At 39.9% G+C, this 19,108-nt stretch overlaps 1 pseudogene; it reads right to left on the bottom strand.

Annotated features, from left to right (window-relative positions):
* Positions 1-615: 615 nt before the first annotated feature.
* On the bottom strand, positions 616-17,888 carry LOC131329837 (2-alkenal reductase (NADP(+)-dependent)-like; annotated as a pseudogene).
* Between the last annotated feature and the right edge of the window lie 1,220 nt (positions 17,889-19,108).

Here is a 19,108-nt window from a genome sequence, read left to right as displayed (position 1 = left end):
GGGTTGCATACTTTCTTTTATATAAAGTCTCCTGACTTGCTCCCCAATCTGAGGTGTGCGCCAAGCATGCTGAGGTAACCACCTCCGGCTACGTCACACTTGATGTCAGGGATAAGGTAGTTAGTGCCAGTTACCATTCATGAGCTCCGGTTGTCACCCCATATGCATCCACGCCTATCTCATTTCATAACCGCTTCGAGTGACATCATCCCCGTCACTCTAGATCATGAGGTAGTTACGAGCATGTGGACAGGCTGCCATGGGAAACATGGCCAAGCCCAGTGGCCGAACACTGGGCCGAACCGAAGAGGGTCAGTTTGCATTCAAGACGAGTCAACAACCCTTAGCTGTCGGTCGATCTGAGCATATTTCAAGTCGAACCCTATGGCCGAGCCTATAAGCCCAATCAAAGGTTCGATCGTTCCAAGCAGAACTTAGTAGCTAGACCCGGCCTTCCGCCGAGCGTAGTGGCCGTGACCAAACCGTCATATTAGGCCCATTACAAATATCAAAGAAATAATGAACTTCTCTCAAACCTTCTTCGCATTTTATATCTAAGAAAAAACGGGAATGACAATAACTTGATTGGAGACAGGAATTATAGAAAGGAAAAAAAAAGCCACTGAATTAGCGAAACTGCTATAGAAATTTTGCTTCTACAACTTTATGACAAAACACAGTGATGAGATCGAGCAGAAATTAAAGTACTTAAAAGTGAGGAAGCAACATCCCTCGTTAATTTATTTTAAGCATACATGATACGACACATGCACTAGCAAAAGGACATTACATGCCTATTTCAACCCTTACGGAGCAAGCAAGTTTACCTTAATCTAACCAACAGAGATGCCATGGCCAATACAAGGAAGGCCACAATCGCAGTGATGTTACTGGGCCTTGGTACAAAAATGGGAGATGGTGTCAATCAGTCATGAGCGATAGCGACCAGTTGTTTCCCGATGTTGCGGCCGCTGAAAAGTCCTACAAGGGCTGTGGGGCCACTCTCGAGGCCTTCAACAACATCTTCCTCGTAAACTATTTTTCCTTCTCGGATATAAGGCAGGACAGTTTCCAAAAACTTGGAGTAAAACGGATAGTTATAAAAAATGACGAATCCTTCCATCCGCACTCGCTTGTACACAAGATTCATCAGGTTGTTCACTCCGTCAGGCTGCTCAAGATTGTATTGGGAGACCATTCCACAAAGAGCTATCCGGCCATGGTTTCGCGCACTGCATCAAGCATCTTCCCACCGATATTGTCAAAGTAAATGTCAATGCCTTCAGGAAAACCCCTAGCCACAACAGAGAATAGTGTTAAGTTATGGGTTTGTATGTAATTAGTTATAGTTTTCATTTAATCTCTTATGTAAATAGATTAGGAGATAAGGGTTTAATATGTAATTACTGTTTACATTTGTATAAGTACAACGTAATGAGAAAATAACCTTAGTTGGTTTTGTGTTCCCAATTCTATCTCATCGTTTACATAGTTTACATGGTATCAGAGCAAGACGCTTCTGGCGACTTACCTTGTTGATAAACCAAACATTGATTAAACACCGATGTGAGTAACTGGAATTCACGTTGATCTTTGTTCGGACTTGCAACGGCGATCTCTGTTGCTGGTTTTTACGTTGTCTGCGTTGTCGGCCTTTTTTTTGTCACCGGAAACCTCCTTTAGATCTCACCACTAACTGGGTCTGATCTCTAGTCCTCCGGCGACTCCTCTCGACCACCGACAATCCTCGTTACACGTCTTCCAGCCACCGGCGATCTCTGTTCGGACTTGAAATCAACTGGGTCTTCTCCGATTCTGCTTGAATCAATTGCAGAGAGACATACAGGTCTAATTCCTCTCGCCGGTGCCCAGTCATTCCCAGCCAACTCCGATGCCGTACAGCCACTATCTGTCTTTCCCGACGTCGCTCCACCTTGTTTGCCTCCAATTAAGTTTTGTTTTTGGGGGTTTTAAAAGTAGGGTCAGATCTGGTTGTATTCATTTGACTTGGGTAAAAGTTATTTCCATTGGTAAAGTTTGGGTGAGAATAGTCAAGCATTTTCGGAACTTTATTTGTCTTATTCTACCTCGTTTGTCATAATCTGGGTTTGCTGCAATGTTAGAGGATAAACTAAAGGCTTCCGCTAATACAAATGATGAGTTGAGTCGTGTAGGGACTCTAGATAATTTTTCTCTGGACATTTGTCATATTAAGTTGGATGGTACCAACTATTTGATTTGGTCTCGTACTTTTACCTTGGCTATTGAGGCCAAAGGGATGTCAGAATTCATTGAGGGCCCTGTTACTCCACCTGTTGAGGCGGTCGAACTCAAGAAGTTTAAATCTCAAAAATTGTTAGTCATGACCTGGTTATTTAACTCTATGAGAGCTGATATTCGCCATACTTTCCTGCTGCTTGATACTCCACATCAGATTTGGACTATTGCAACCCAGACCTATTCCCAGCAAGGTAATAATGCACAGTGTTTTGAGTTGAGAAAGAGGCTCCGTACATTGGAGAAAAACCATCGTTCTGTTGCTGTGTATTTTGCTGACTTGAGTGGAGCTTGGGGGGAATTTGATTATTATCAAGGCTGTTTGTGCTGTGGATGTTGCTAATTGGCTAAAAAAGATGAAAAAAGAGCGCGTTTATGACTTCCTTGTTGGCCTTGATCTGGAGTTTGATCTGATTAGAGTGCATGTGTTGGGCTGTATTCCATTTTCATCCTTGGGAGAGGTCTATTCTATTGTTCAGCATGAGGAGAGTAGAAGGGGTGCTATGTTGTACCATCCTATTTCTGATCGTTCTGCCCTGGTTGCTACTACTCAGGGTCATTTTGGTTCTGATAGTGGGCATATTCTCCAGGGTGTCAAGCCCCAATCTGGTACTAACAGCGGACCTCCTAATCGCGCGTCACTCCAGTGTGATTATTGCCACAACACTGGTCATACCAGAGATTTTTGTTGGAAGTTACATGGCAAGCCCTCTCGTGGGCGCAAGGGTGGACGCGGTGGCCATGGTCGTGGTCCAGTGCGTTCTCGGGCCCAGGCCCATATTTCAGAGTCTATAGTTGGCACCTTACCTAATTCTGGGTTCAGTTTTGGGATCCAGACATCATCTGATCATGTTGGTGGTTTCTCTCAGGGGGAGATACAAACTCTTAGGCGTCTTATGGCTCGGGCCGATTCTCCATCTATTATAGCTTCCTCTCCCACAGCAGCTCCTACTTTATCCTATTTTGCTCACACAGGTATCCTGGCTAGTGCATTTACTGTCTCTTCTGCTATTCCTTGGATTATAGATTCTAGTGTCTCAGATCATATGACTGGGCGTTTCTCTGTGTTTGATTCTTACTCTACTTGTTCTGGTAAGGATAAGGTCCGAATAGCAGATGGGTCATTCTCTGCTATCTCAGGAAAGGGTTCCGTTCACTATTCTCCCTCTATTTCACTCTCTTCAATTTTACATATTTCCAACTTTGCTACTAATCTTATGTCTGTTAGTAGCCTTACTCGTTCTGCAAATTTTTCTACTCATTGTGTCTTTTAGGAACTGGATACGGGGAATGTGATTGGCAGTGGTAAATCACATGGTGACCTCTATTTTTTGGAGTCTGCACCTCGTTCACCTATGTCATGTGGTCTTGCTCTGCAAGCAGATACGGGTGCACCTCTTACTATGTTACATCAGTGGCACCGTAGATTGGGTCATCCCTCCTTTGGCATTTTAGAGAAGCTTTTTCCTAATTTAATAAGGCATTGTCCTAGGAGTCAATTTTTTCGTGAAGCATGTGAGTTTGGCAAACATAAACATTCATCTTATGCACCTATTAATAAACGAAGTGCGTCTCCTTTTACAGTTATCCATTCTGATGTTTGGGGTTCTTCCCCTGTTACCTCTCTTAAAGATTTTCGGTGGTTTGTCACTTTTATTGACTGCTATTCTCGTGTTACTTGGGTGTATTTACTTAAGTCAAAAAGTGACGTCTTTTCTTGTTTTAAATCTTTTTATGCCATGGTACGCATTCAATTTAATACAAATATTAAAATTCTCCGTAGTGACAATGAGACTGAGTATATAGATAGGAAATTTAGAGCATTTCTAGAAGAAAATGACATTCTTTATCAGACGACTTGTGTTGACACTCCACAACAAAATGGAGTTGCTGAACGCAAGAATCGTCATCTTGCTGAGGTAACTCGTTCTCTTTTATTCACCATGAATGTTCCCAAATTTTTTTGGGGAGAGGCGATTTTGACTGCTACTTATCTTATCAACCATATGTCATCTAGTGTTCTCCAGTTCAAAACACCTATTGAGTGTTTTCCTCACAGTTCTTGTGTCACCACTCTCCCACTGCGGGTGTTTGGTTGTGTGTGTTTTGTTCGTGCCCCTCATCCCTCTGGGGGCAAGCTACGTCCTAAAGCTCACAAATGTGTCTTTATTGGGTACTCTCCTACCCAGAAGGGCTATAAATGTTATGATCCTCACTCTAGAAAGTTTTATGTCTCTATAGATGTTACTTTTTGGAAAACCGTGTCCTTTTACTCTCCCTCAACTCCATCTCTTCAGGGGGAGCATCGGCAGGAAGAGATGAGGGAGGAAGAGATGTTTACCTCTTTTTATAATCATGGTGAGAGGGAGAGGAAACAATTTAGAGAGGAACCAATATCTGCTGAAAGAGCAACTCATGACATTGGTGACAATATTGAGGAATTACCACAACGGCTGAAAGGGTCTAACTTAAAAACCTACATTAGACAGAAGAAAGGAAAGTTCTCATGTGTAATACCACCGTGTCAATTACAATCCTCTGCTCCAGTTCCGGATTCCTCAGTTGACTTATCTGGTAATGAATCTTTTCCTATTGAACCTTCATTTTTTGAGTCTGATAATCTTCCTATTATTCTTCGGAAAGGTGTTAGGTCATGTACTCAACATCCTATCGCTCAATTTGTCTCTTATGATCATTTATCTCCTTCGTACCATGCCTTTGTTTCATCTCTTCTTCTATATGTATTCCACAGAATTGGCAGAATGCATTCATAATACCTAAGTGGAAATGAGCTATGGTATAAGAGATGACAGCTTTGAAAAAGAATGACACTTGGGAGCTAGTATTACTTCCAGGAGGAAAGAAATCAATAGGATGCAAGTGGGTTTTCACTGTTAAGCAGAATGCTGATGGTACAATTGAGAGATACAAGGCGAGACTTGTTGCCAAGCATTTTACTCAAACCTATGGTATTGACTATGAGGAGACATTTGCACTAGTAGCAAAGATGAACACTGTGCGCGCTTTGCTTTCTTGTGCTGCCAATTTGAATTGGCCCCTTCACCAGTTTGATGTGAAAAATGCATTCCTCCATGGTGAGTTAGAAGAGGAGGTGTATATGGACGTACCACCAGGTTTCTCCTCCTCTGAGGCTGAAGGGAAGGTGTGTAGATTGAAGCAATCACCTAGAGGGTGGTTTGGCAGATTTTCCAAGATTATGTTAGGGTTTGGATACAAACAGAGCCATGCAGCTCATACCATGTTCATCAAGGGAGGTATTGGTAAGATTGCTGTCCTTATTGTGTATGTTGATGATATAATAATGACAGGCAATGATGTGAATGAAATTCTTAATCTCAAATCTAGTCTGGCTCAAGAATTCGAGATTAAGGATTTGGGATCACTAAGATACTTTCTTGGCATGGAAGTGGCAAGGTCTGATAGAGGTATTTTTATCTCCCAATGGAAGTATATACTTGATCTTTTGGAAGAAACAGGTATGTTGGGCTGTAGACCTGAAAATTCTCCTATTGAGGCATATCACAATCTTAGTGGCAATGCGGGGGAGTGCACTGATAAGGAGAGATATCAGCGACTTGTGAGTCGATTGATATACTTAGCTCACACTCGATTAGATGTTACTTATGCAGTGAACGTTGTTAGTCAGTTTATGCATGATCCTCGCGCTTCGCATCTGGATGCAGTTTATCGTATCTTGAGATACCTCAAATCAGCTCCAGGAAAGGGAATTTTGTTCTCTAATCATGGTCACCTGCTATTGGAGACATTTACTGATTCTGACTGGGCTGGTTCTGTGGATGATAGACACTCTACTTCTGGCTATTGTACCTTTATTGGAGGAAATTTGGTTACTTGGCGAAGTAAGAAGCAATCAGTGGTCACCAGGTCTAGTGCAGAAGCTGAGTACAGAGCTATGGCTCATGGCGTTTGTGAACTCTTGTGGCTCCAAACTGTGTTACGTGATTTGGGAATTACTGATAATGGTCCTATGAAACTCTACTGTGACAATAAAGCTGCCATCAACATTGCTCATAATCCTGTTCAACATGACAGAACGAAGCATATAGAGATTGACAGACACTTCATCAAGGAGAAGCTGAGCGCGGGTTTGATATGTATGCCTTTTGTGAGATCTGAATATCAACTGGTTGACATATTCACAAAAGGGCTTGGTAGCAAAAGTTTCCACCTCATTGTGTCCAAGTTGAGCTTGATTGATATCTTCGCACCAACTTGAGGAGGAGTGTTAAGTTATGGGATTGTATGTAATTAGTTGTAGTTTACATTTAATCTCTTATGTAAATAGATTAAGAGATAATGGTCTAGTATGTAATTACTGTTTACATTTGTATAAGTACAACGTAATGAAAAAATAACCCTAGTTGATTTTGTGTTCCCAATTCTATCTCATCGTTTACATAGTTTACAAATAGAATGTCATCCGAAAGCAAAATCATAATTAAGTAGCTGTATCCCATTCCAGATCAATTCTAGAACAAGAAAGAAAAAAAAAGTTACCACACATACCAAAAAGCTACTTATCTATTATTTTTAATTAAGCAACAAACTTGAAATGTTACTGACACATGAAAATAAAAAGCGTCCAGAAAATGGAGAGAGAAGACTGGTTTGGTCCAGATTTATATCACCAAATGAATTCTTTTTTTGGTCCTTCAAATTTTTTTCATAATTATTGACACTCATGAAACAACTCCATTCAGAGTGAGGGAAGCAAAAATTAGAACACAAAACCCCCCTTAAGCATGACAGCAATATATTAGACTTGTAAATTTGCTCAAAATATGAAAATTACCTTTTCAACGCTGCATCCAAATCATGCTCTTCCTTATAATTGAAAGCCACATCAAATCCAAACTTATTCTTCAACAGATCAACCTTGGTAGACATAAAACACACCAAGAAAGGTTAGTTCTGTCCTGATCTATGTGACAATTGGGGAAAATGAACAGTATTTCAAGCTAAAAAAAATCTTGAATTTACCATTCATAGAATCACATTCTTTTTTAAGTTTGTCGAAGAAGCTTCTATTAAGATAAATATAGTTTGATCATTCCAGTTAAGAGAGTGAACATGCTATATTACATCCCCATACTCCCCTCTTCCAACGTTATCCTATTTTCAGTTTTTTGTGTTTGATCGAATCAACAAAGTAATGTGTTTTCATTAAATTATCTTTGATTTTTTTCCCCACGAATCCACCAACTACTCATGAAAGTACCTCATTTGCAGATCTGATAATAACGCAACTAACAAAAAATAGAAAATGAAATTAGGCCGGAGGGAGTAACTTTTAACAACTGAATTAGGAATGCAATAGGCATACAATATGATAAATGATTCAGTCCACAAATGGAGTTCCCTCCATTCTGGTATTCTTCCAACGCTACATGGCCTAATTTGATTGATGCCGCTGTCTTGTAAATCCATTTGATTATGTCATCAAAGTTTATTGCACTTTTTATTGTGTTGAAAGTTCGAGTTTCATAGTCGTACCACTGATGCAAAATCCTATCCACACAACTGGCTTACGGAAATTGATAAATCGAATTGTACTTAGACAGTATGAGTCACCTTTTCCTGGCTTCCAGCACTTCCAGCAACATAGCAACCCATTAGCTTCGCAAACTGGCCAACAAGCTGACCAATTACACCTGCTGCTGCTGATACAAACACATATTCTCCTTTCTTCGATGCACAGATCTCATAAAACCCAGCATGAGCAGTCATACCTGGCATACCTATTCAACAAATGTGCCAAAAAATAACTGATAAGCCAAATTTTATAGAAGGCATTAAATAAAGCATGCTCCTTTAGGGTGCCAGATTATGATGGGATCATGGCTAGATTTTTTCAGCGATACTCGGATATTGTGGTTCCAATCCGAGCCAAGCATTAAAGAGTTTCTTTCACAAAGGTTAAATGCTCACCAGTTTCAATCTCTCTTAAATTATCCTTATTCCTAAAACGACATCACTGACCAAGGTGAATCAGTGTCGACCTATCAACCTATGCACTACAGTGTACAAAGTCATTGCAAAAGTTATGGCGAATAGAATGAAGGGCGTGCTACTAGTCATTGTTTCAGAGAGTCAAAGTGCGTTCATGGGAGGTTGTCCAATAATGGATAATGCATGATAGCGCCCGAACTCACGCACTGTATCAAAAACAAGAGGGGGAAAACGGTTATGCCTGTTGAAGCTAAACATGGCAAAGGCACATGACCGGGTGAATTGGGGATATCTCAAAATGGTTCTTCAAAAACTTGGGTTAGAGGCTATGGAGCACGGGTACCGGTACGCGGTACGGGTACGAAAAACGGCAAAACTTAAAAAAAGTAGGGTACGGGTACGGCGGGGGTACGGCATATATATATATATATATAATGTTTTTCTATTTTTTATTGCATAAAATGAAATATAAACCCATTTTACCAACAAAAAGCAAAATCAGTACAAAATATGCATATCTACTGCATATCTATTAGTATTCAGAATTTCTGATACATATATACATATACATTACACATGCATACATTCGTACATATATACAAAGAGAGAGATTATTCCGATCGATAAAAAAAATATACAGAGAGAGACGAAGAGAAGAGAGATGGAGAGAGAGAGGGACAAAGAGAGAGAGAGGTGTTTATAAATGACAAATAAATTACATAATAAACCCACATTTTATAATTATTTACAAAAAAATCCCATAAATTTTGAAAAAATTTCATTTTGGGCTAAAACGTACCCTTGCCGTACCCGTCCCGTACCCTTGCCGTACCCGTGCCGTACCCAAAATTACCAAAAGTACCCGTGCCGTACCGGGTACGTTTTTGCCGTACCCACGCCGTACCCGTACCCGTACCCGATACGGGTACGGCGACATTTTCGAAGTACCCGTGCTTCATAGGTTAGAGGTGAGATGGAGGAAAATTTTAAGCCAAGAAGGGGGATCCGCCAAGGATGCCCTCTTTACCCATATTTGTTTCTCTTATGCTGAGTAGGATTTACTGCTCTTTTTAACAAGTTCAAGAGGCAGGGACATCTAACCGGAATCCAAAAAACGAGGAACCGTCCAATCATCATGTACCTCTTGTTTACCAATGACTCCATTGTTTATTGCCAAGCTACTGCATGTGATTGCGAAGATCTGAAGAAACTCCTAGATGAGTATGAAAAGGTGTTCGGTCAGAAAATTATTGAGCACATATCTTCGGTGTTTTTCAGTCAAAATACCCCAGAGACAATCAAGCAATAGCTTTCCTCGCATGTAGGGATTTCTGCGGAAGCACAAACAGTTAAGTATTTGGGTTCACCAGCTTTTTCTGGGCCAATTGAAAAGGCTCTTGTCGATCATATAAAAAGGATCATGTGTTGGAACGATTAAGAGGTTGGAAGAAATCTTTCCGTAGCTCTGCCAGAAGAGAGATTTTAATCAAAGTGGTGCTCATGGCCCTTCCAAGCTATGCTATGTCTTGCTTTCAATTGTCGAAATTTCTAGCATGAAAATTTCCTCGGACATTGCGAACTTCTGGTGGGGATCCAAGGAAGGGGAATGAAGGATACATTAGGTGAAATGGGAGAGAGTACGGGTAGTGGCCAATGTACGGGTAGTGCCGGAATGAATTTTCGTGACCTGAAATCCTTCAACAAAGCTTTGATTGCCAATCAGGGGTGGAAACTGATTTTAGGGGACATCTCTATTTTGGAAATATTCAAAGGACGCTAAGTACTATCACGCCCTCTATTTTCAGCTAAAATAATAATACATTTTCTACCAACAAAAGTCTCTTTTTCCTCTTCTCTCAAAATTTTTTTTTTTTTTTTTACATAAAGTCTCCCAAACGTCTTCCACAAAAAGGGGCTTCACAAAAATCAAGGAGAGGAGTTTATACATGGCTTTACATATATTCTAATCAAAAGGTACAACCTTCAATTGCGAGTAAAGTACACAACATGAATTAGACTAGATCATAAACACTTCCCTAATGATACCAATGAAGCTCTCAAGAGACGTCTCAATGTGCACTCCATGCAATCCAAGCTAAGTGCCATGACGAGTACCTGAAAGGATAGGGTGAGCTACACTAGCTCGTAGAGATATCCATACCTAAATTACATGCAGAAGTGAAGACAGATATCAAGGGAAAACATTTTTCTGAAAGCATATTTGTTTTTATCAAAAGTGGAACACAAATACCATACTCATGCTGGGAAATATTTAACTCCATTTATCAAATATTGAAGTTCTCGCCCACACACATGAATGTACTAGAAACCTCAGCTTACCATTACTACCAAATCGATCTTTACTCGTTCAATTTCCATTTCAGTGACCCACAGATTTATTTGAGTTCTTTAATAAAATGTTTTCTTTCTCTTTTCTTAAACAACTAGCTAACCTCTCACCAAAAATACACACTACGCTTGTAGAGTTAGAATATGAAGTAACAATGACACATCGAACAATACCACACCTCGACAATAAGGAAACTCACCATGAACATGCAAAGCTTGATACACAAAACATACTCATTTTATATATAAGTATTGAAAAGTTTTTCATGCTTTATTCTCTTTCAATATTTACAAAGCATTTCCAATTTTTCCTTTCCTTCAAATGCTCAAAGAATGCTATTAAACCACGAACTCAAATCAAGTCCCAAATAAAGGAAATTACCCATAAAAGTCGATACGGAAAATAACAAAGCTCATAATAGAATAACCAACCAAATCGAACATCAAATTTACTCAATACCGAGACATAAAATTATATGAGTAGTTCACCAATGCAATCAACCGACAACTATACTAAACATCTCTAGCACATGCACTTTACGGGCTACTAACCCGAAGGACGAAGCAACCTACCCCGCGCGGGTTTACAGACTTTCACCGCCGGCGTCAGAATTGACCTAGTAGGTTTACGGATTTTCACCGACGGCGTCACAATTGACCCGAGTAGGTTTACGGACTGTCACCGACGGCGTCACAATTGATCCGAGTAGGTTTACGGACTTTCACCGACGGCTTCACTATTGACCCGAATAGGTTTACGAACTTTCACCGACGGCGTCATAATTGACCCGAATAGGTTTACGGACTTTCACCGACGGCGTCATAATTGACCTGAATAGGTTTACGGACTTATATAGTACATATAACACTTACACCCTTCCACTCCTATTGCATTACGTCAACTCCCACAACTTACAAGTCATCTCACATTGACCCAACTCATATCTACATCATTATCCATACTTTGATAATCCAAATACATATTAAACATTTAAAATTTGAGAAAATAATTATGGGTCTCTGCAAGTACACTTCCTTTTGGCATGCAAAAGTTAGTAGCCAATCTGTCATGAGCATCGAAAAGCGTTATATGGGCAAGAGATCTCGCTGGAGATGGTAAGTTATGTAATGACCCACTCCATCTTTGTACAATATTGTCCGCTTTGGACACCCAAAGCCCATAGACTTCCTAGTAGGTCATCCATCCCTGGACTTCCCAAGGATGAACACGCTTAACTGTGAAGTTTCTATGCGCTTTGGCCCGCCCTCACGGCTTTAAAAGGCCTTGTACAAGTAGGAGGGATCTTTTCTTATAAACCATGACTTGCCCCCTTCCGTTCGGACGGAGCCTGCTTCCTGCAGTACTGCCGGCCACCGGAAAGCGGGGTGTCACAATCTACCCCCTTTAGGGATGCAACGTCCTCGTTGCACAGGCCTAGCAACCTCCCCTGGGATCCGTGGTAGCAGAGCGCATCCTACCCACCACTTTGCCCAGGGCAGGGCTCTGATACCATTTGTAACGACCCGCTCCATCTTTGTACAATATTGTTCGCTTTGGACATCCAAAGCCCATAGACTTCCCAGTAGATCACCCATCCCTGGACTACCCCAGGATGAACACGCTTAACTGTGAAGTTCCTATGCGCTTTGGCCCGCCCTCATAGCTTTAAAAGGCCTTGTACAAGTAGGAGGAATCTTTTCTTATAAACCATGACTTGCCCCCTTCCATCCGGATGGAGCCTGCTTCCTGCAGTACCGCCGGCCATCGGAAAGCGGGGTGTCACAAGTTAAAATCGGGGAAGGACATTCGCATATGGTGAGATCTATAGCTGCCCAAAGCAACCACATTCAAAACATGCGTCAATAACCCAGAGGTGCCTTGCCTTGCAGAGTTGCTGACTTAATTGATCCAAACAGTGGTAAATGGAATATGGCGCTAGTTTGGGATACTTTCTGTGCCAAGAAGACGCGGCTCTAATTCTATCCCTTCTGGTAAGCATAGCACGAAGAAGAGACCGCAAGATTTGGCACTATTCCTTGACAAGTGATTTATCAGTCAAGTCAGCCTACTGCTTAGAACTGGAACGGTCTTTGATGGGCAATCAACGTCAGACGGGTGAGTCAAGTCATGTGAATCAGTAAGTCTATGGGTACAGAAAAAAGGTTCAGATTTTGTACATGGATTTTTCGTGGGGCCCACTACGGGTCCCACACAAATGATCCGAGCCGATCATTAAACGTAAAATATTTTTTTAAGGACTCCTGCAAAAATTCAGCTCAATCCGATACTTATAGGTGTTTAATCCAATCATCTAATTTTTCATTTAGATTTCAGGATATGAAAAAGTTAGATGGTTGGATCGAACATCTATAAGTATCGAATTGAGTTGAATTTTTGCAAGGGCCCTTGAAAAAATGTTTTACAATTAGTGAACGGCTTGGATCATTTGTATGAGACCCGTAGTGGGCCCCACGAAAAATCTATGTACAAAATATGTACCATTTTTCTGTACCCATAGACTTACTGCATGTGAATGGGTTGGTACATATATGGAAGAAGCTGTGGGGCTTGATCATCCATCCTAAGGTTAGATTTTTTTGCATGGAAGTGTTCAAATAATGCAATACCATCCTTTGTGTGGTAGATGAGAGTGTGAAGAGGAAATTGTACATTTATTTTATTTTGTTGCTTTGAGTCGGTTAAGATTTGGCTTTTACCCCCTTTTTACGGCCAGAAGAGCTTCGTTGTTCCTGGGCTGATTGGTGGGATCTGTCGGGTGAGAGGATAGGACAAGCCGAATTACCGGCTCCTGCATTTGGGCTGGGGGTTTACTATTGTTGGTGGATTTGGCACACAAGCAAACTGAGTCTTTACGGCCAGAAGAGCTTCACGAATGTTGTTCCTGGGCTGATTGGTGGGATCTGTTATTGGGTGAGAGGATAGGACAAGCCGGATTACCAACTCCTGCATCTGGGCTGGGGTTTTCCTATTGTTGGTGGATTTGGCACACAAAGAATAATTGAGTCTTTAGCAATAAAGTTTGGTTGACGAAGGCAATAAATGCAATGGCTCAAACAGCGTTTTAAGAAGTTTTGGAAGCCAATCAGCTAGCTAAACTCCCCGTTACGAATCGATCTCCTATACCCCTGGCATGGGAGTGACCAAGGCAAGGGCTTGTGAAAGTTAATGTAAATGCAGCAATATCTAAAAAAGAAAATGCTTCTGCTACTAATGGTGTAGTTTAGGATGAGCACAGGCAAATTGTGGGTCTGGCTTTAAGAGCAATGATGGGATCAGGGGGGGTCTAGTAGCGGCGACCGCCACGACAAGAATTTTAAAAAATGCAATTATTATATGTAAAAAAAAAAATTTATGCCCAACTTATATAGTCTCGCCACCACTAAATTTTTTTAGTATACATTTCGCCACTGCTAGGGTAAAATCCTGGTTCCGTCCTTGTTTAAGAGTTCACCAAGGTATCAGTCACATAGAGTGGGGGAAGGTGCAGCTATTCAGAAAAGTTTGGTTTTAGCCCAGGTTTTGAATTCTGCCCATGTAAATCTCGAATCAGATGTTGAGGCCAATATAAAGAGTTGTGTGGGATCGAAAACTCTTCCTACTAATGTTGAAGTTATTGTGCAAGATTGTTTGGCTTTAAAGAGTTCTTTTTTGTCTTGCTACTTTACGTACATCAATAGGTTGAGTAATACGGCAGCACATGATTGCGCTAAAAGAGTCCTTTCTCTTGGTGTGTCTAAGATGTGGATCTCAAACTTGCCCAATGTGATGGTCTCTGATTTTTAAGCATTGCCTATTAGATGAATAAACCTCCACATTCTTTGCCAAAAATAAAATAAAATCCCAAAGATCCAAACCTATATTAGAATGACAACAATACCCTTATTACCACGTTCAGCCACTAGCTCGACCACCGGCCAACATTTCTAGTGTCTGTAACCACCTCTGGCAACCGGCAACCGGCAACCTCTTTCGATCACCACCCCGACCACCTCCTACTACAATCTTTGGCGATCAGCAACTACCTCCAACCATCGACAACTTCTGGCCACCATCTCTGGTGATCAGCAACCACCGACCACCACCTCTGGCAATGATCCCTGACCACCTCCGGCCACCATCTCATAAGAACAGAGTAATTTTCAACAACTAGAATAAACTTCGCCTCACTGACTATTTTTGTAATCCTATTCATTCTACTGGGGACAACTATTCCATTTCCAATCTTTGAACAATCAATCACCTTTTACTTGATCAGTATATTCCAATTTACCTACAACCATTCCTTTATCTACAACTATAATATTCAAGTTGGACCTAAAGCAACCGAATAACTGATAAAGCAACACACATCATTTATAGTCCTGTCAATAGTGTCTTGATTACCAAAACTATAGGGGCAGAGTAATAGATTCTGCATAGTATGATATAGCAATCCTGTTACGTGGCACCACGATGATGGGAGTTAGACGTCATACTTTTCTGAACTATTCATGGTATAATTGCGTGCGAAAGTTTTTGAACATAGCAAAAGCGCTAAAGTTGGGGAACATAACTCAAGTTGGTCGTATCACGCGATGGTAGGTTTAGGTTGAAACTATTTTCTTTCCTAAACTTTTCTAGCAAAGCCAAAAGTCTTTCTAGCAGCACATTAGGCCTTAAATAATTTACTTCCAAAGGGTTCAAATCCGTCTATGGTCACATCAGAGACATCAGTGGTCTGATAGTTAGACCCAATATTTTAGCTCATCAACAGCCTCCAGAGCTTGGTAATTAAATCGTAGTTGGTCGGGGGGGGGGGGGGGGGCAGAGTCGTGAATTGAATGAGAAAGAAAATAAGGCGCAACAACATTGAAACTGGGGTTCGAGAATGGATATGCAATTTATTCCTTTGAATACGGGATCATCCTTTGAATACGAGATCATTAAGGACACCACATATAATTGAGCAAAACCACGGAGTGGAAGATTGTCAAACATAACATGAACAACCAGTACTACAATTTTTGCGCATTATAAAATTGTGACATTGGAAAATTTTCAAGTCCTACAACTTTTTAGTAACAAACAAAAAACAAGGGGAGACAGTGACTTTCTTTTTTACTTCTCAGAGCATCCACAATGTAATAATCAAAACTAAATGGTTGTTAAATTAGCAATGTTTACTCAAACAAGTGATCACATTGTAATAACCAAACTTAGCAACTCATCAAATTTTGGCCTTTGGATAACTAAAACTAACAACCTTTTACTACCAATTACCAAATTTAATGAGTCCCATGTTTTCTCAACTAAGTACAAACATCATGGGAAAGTGAAACTCACTCTCTACTTTGGCAAGTAGTTGCGCATTTAACAATATTGATCACTTTATGGATGTTAACAAATGCTCTTCACTTTCACTTATTTTACTAGAATGCCATTCAATGTAGACCATTAGATTGAGAAGAAAAAAATTGACCGTTAGATTTGAATTTTGCCAACTCATTTTGATTATGGGCAAAGAATAAACAATGTGAGACTTGACATTGCTAACTTCAACAACCTCTAAATAAATAATCAAAATTTGATGTGTCAAGTTTTGATTATTCACTTTTGATTATTACATTGTGGATGATTATTCACATTGTGGATGCTCTCATTAGTAGAAAAGAAAGTGGACCGACACAATACATAATTTTTTCATTAGTACAAAAGAAAGTGGATTTATGCCGAGGAGATCAATCATGAAAGCAATTTATTTGTTAAGGAGATTGGTAGAAAAGTACAGCAAAAAGAAGAAGGATCTCCATCTAATTTTTATAGACTTAGAAAAAGCCTATGATAGTGTGCCCAGCCATATCATATAGGTTTTGGAGCGAAAGAGAGTGACAAAAGGATATATCAATGTGGTTAGAGTCTTAGAGACATGTATGAAGTTAATGTCACTACTATTAGATCACCGACAGGGAAAACAAGTGAATTCCTGATTACAGCAGGGCTACACCATGGTTAGCTTTGAGCCCTTACCTTTTTTCCTTGGTTATGGATGAGTTGACTAAACATATTCAGGATGATATTCTATCGTGTATGTTGTTTGCAGATGATATTATCTTAAAGGATGATACTGCAAGGAGGGCTACTAGTAAAACAAAAATTGGGAGAGAAGCACTAGAGTCCACAGGATTTAGGATATGTTGTAAAACTAAGTATATGTACCATAAGTTTAGTGACAATAGAAATGCCCAGGCAAAGAAATGAGGATCCAGGTTCAGGAGATACCAAAAAGCAAGCATTTTAGATATTTAGGTTCAATTATTACTAAGGATGGAGAGATTACAGATGATGTAACTCATATGATCCAAGTTAGGTGGCTCAAGTGGAAAGCCTGCTTCTGATATATTTACGAGTCAAAGGATACCTATAAAATTGGAAGGAAAATTATATAGAACTGCTATACGACTTGCGAAGCGATGCTATACGAGACATAGTATTGGCCTATCAAGAAACAACAAGTGAGTAAGATGAGCGTCGTTGAAATGAGGATGTTGAAGTGGGGGTGAGGTAAGACTAGGAGAGATAGAATTATAATATTATGTGAGATTGAAGGAGTTGTACCTATACAAGGTAAATTGAGAGAAATAGATTAAAATATGGTTTGAACATATTTACCATAGATTTGTAGATGCAGTAGTCAAGAAGAGCAACATGATAGGATTGGATAGTAGGACTAGGAGAAGAGCAAGACCTAACCTAACTTTGGATGCCGTGATACATAAGGATTTGGGCTTACTAGATCTAAGTGAACAGGTAGCCCTGAATAGAGCTCAATGGAAAAATAAAATTCATATATATAACCGATCTCAATTGATTGGGACACAAGACTCGATTTGATTTGGGGCACTCCCACATGATGTCTCATAAGTTTCCCGTTGTTTAGTAGGCCTAACGTGTTTAGCCAAGAGAACAGGCATATGTATACACACGTGTGGTAACTCGTAGGTGGCAAACAAGATAACAGGTCGTATTCTTAATTTCATTAGATAATAAGCTAATTTTCATGGGATTTTATTTATGTATTCATTATTCAGTAAGAACAAAAACAAGGATCTAAAAGTTCGTAGAGACGGAAAGAGATGCTCATGTATTACCCAGAATTCTTGTATAACATGAGAGAGGTACATCAATATGATCAATTTTGAAGAGGTCTTCCTCAGGTGTTGTAATAAAACTGTATTCTTCCCATCCAGTTATTCCCCAAACTAAGTCGCCCTTTTTGAAATTTGGGTGCCCTGACTCCAATACCTTGTCCCCGTTATTACCTGCACATCACAATTGAAATTCACAACGATATTAATATATAGTACTCCCTCCGTCCTTTTTTAAGTGTCCTGCTTCGTAATTCCAACTTATTAAAAAGACATCATCATTGTACATTTCACATCAACTTTTTCCTCCACTTTCCCTACTTACCCATCATCATTACACTTTTACTCACTTACTTTTTAAAAAGAAATCTACTTTTAGGGATAAAATAGAGAATACACCAACTTTTACCCACTAACTTTATAAAATGGACACTTATTAAGGGACAGCCCAAAATGGAATACTGGACTCTAAAAAAGGGACTTACCGTGCGGGACTCCCCTTTCCCAAGCGAATTGCGACGATCTGAGCCGCTCAAAGTGATCAGAACGTGATTTTAAGGGTACCCACAAGAAATCAGCAAAAAAAATGATCCGAAAGGGCTTGATCCAAACAGTTTTTATTGAACGGTTCAGTAAAAAATTGCTCGGATCAAGCCCTTCCCGATCATTTTTTTGCTGATTTCTTGCGGGTACCCTCAAAATCATATTTTGAACACATTGGGCGGCTCGGATCGTCGCAATTCACTCGAGAAAGGGGAGTCTCGCACGGTAAGGCTGTGCGGGATCCCTCATTGGATCCTAAGTGTGTGTGTAATATATATATACATATTCCCTATGTTCCTTTTTAAGTGTTCTGTTTCGTAACTCCAACTTATTAAGAGACATCATTACACATTTCATATTAACTTTTATCTCAACTTTTCGTACTTACCCTCTATGGAGACATCATTACACTTTTACTCATTAACTTTTCAAAATAGAATATACTTATAGGGGTGAAATTGAAAATGCACTAATTTTTACCCACTAATTTTATAAAATGAACACTTATTAAGGGACAACCCAAAATGAAATACTGGACTCTAAAAAAGGGACGAGTGAGTATATCGTTTCCGAGACAATTTTGAACCATACTCTCTGATTACAAACAAATAACTCCATGAATTATAGTGCCCGGGCACTATTCTTTCTGAAAGGAGTTCTAATTTACAAAGGAAATGGATGAATGTCTTTTTTCTTTTTTTGGTAAAAAAAAATGGTGAGTTAATACTATGTTTGGAACCTAATGAAAAGAAAAGAAAAGAAGATGGGCAAAAAATGAGAGAAAAAAAATTACTATTCACTA

The sequence above is a fragment of the Rhododendron vialii genome, chromosome 6a, assembly GCF_030253575.1.
Source record: "Rhododendron vialii isolate Sample 1 chromosome 6a, ASM3025357v1".
NCBI lineage: Eukaryota > Viridiplantae > Streptophyta > Magnoliopsida > Ericales > Ericaceae > Rhododendron > Rhododendron vialii.
This window is presented reverse-complemented; position numbering and strand designations above follow the sequence as displayed.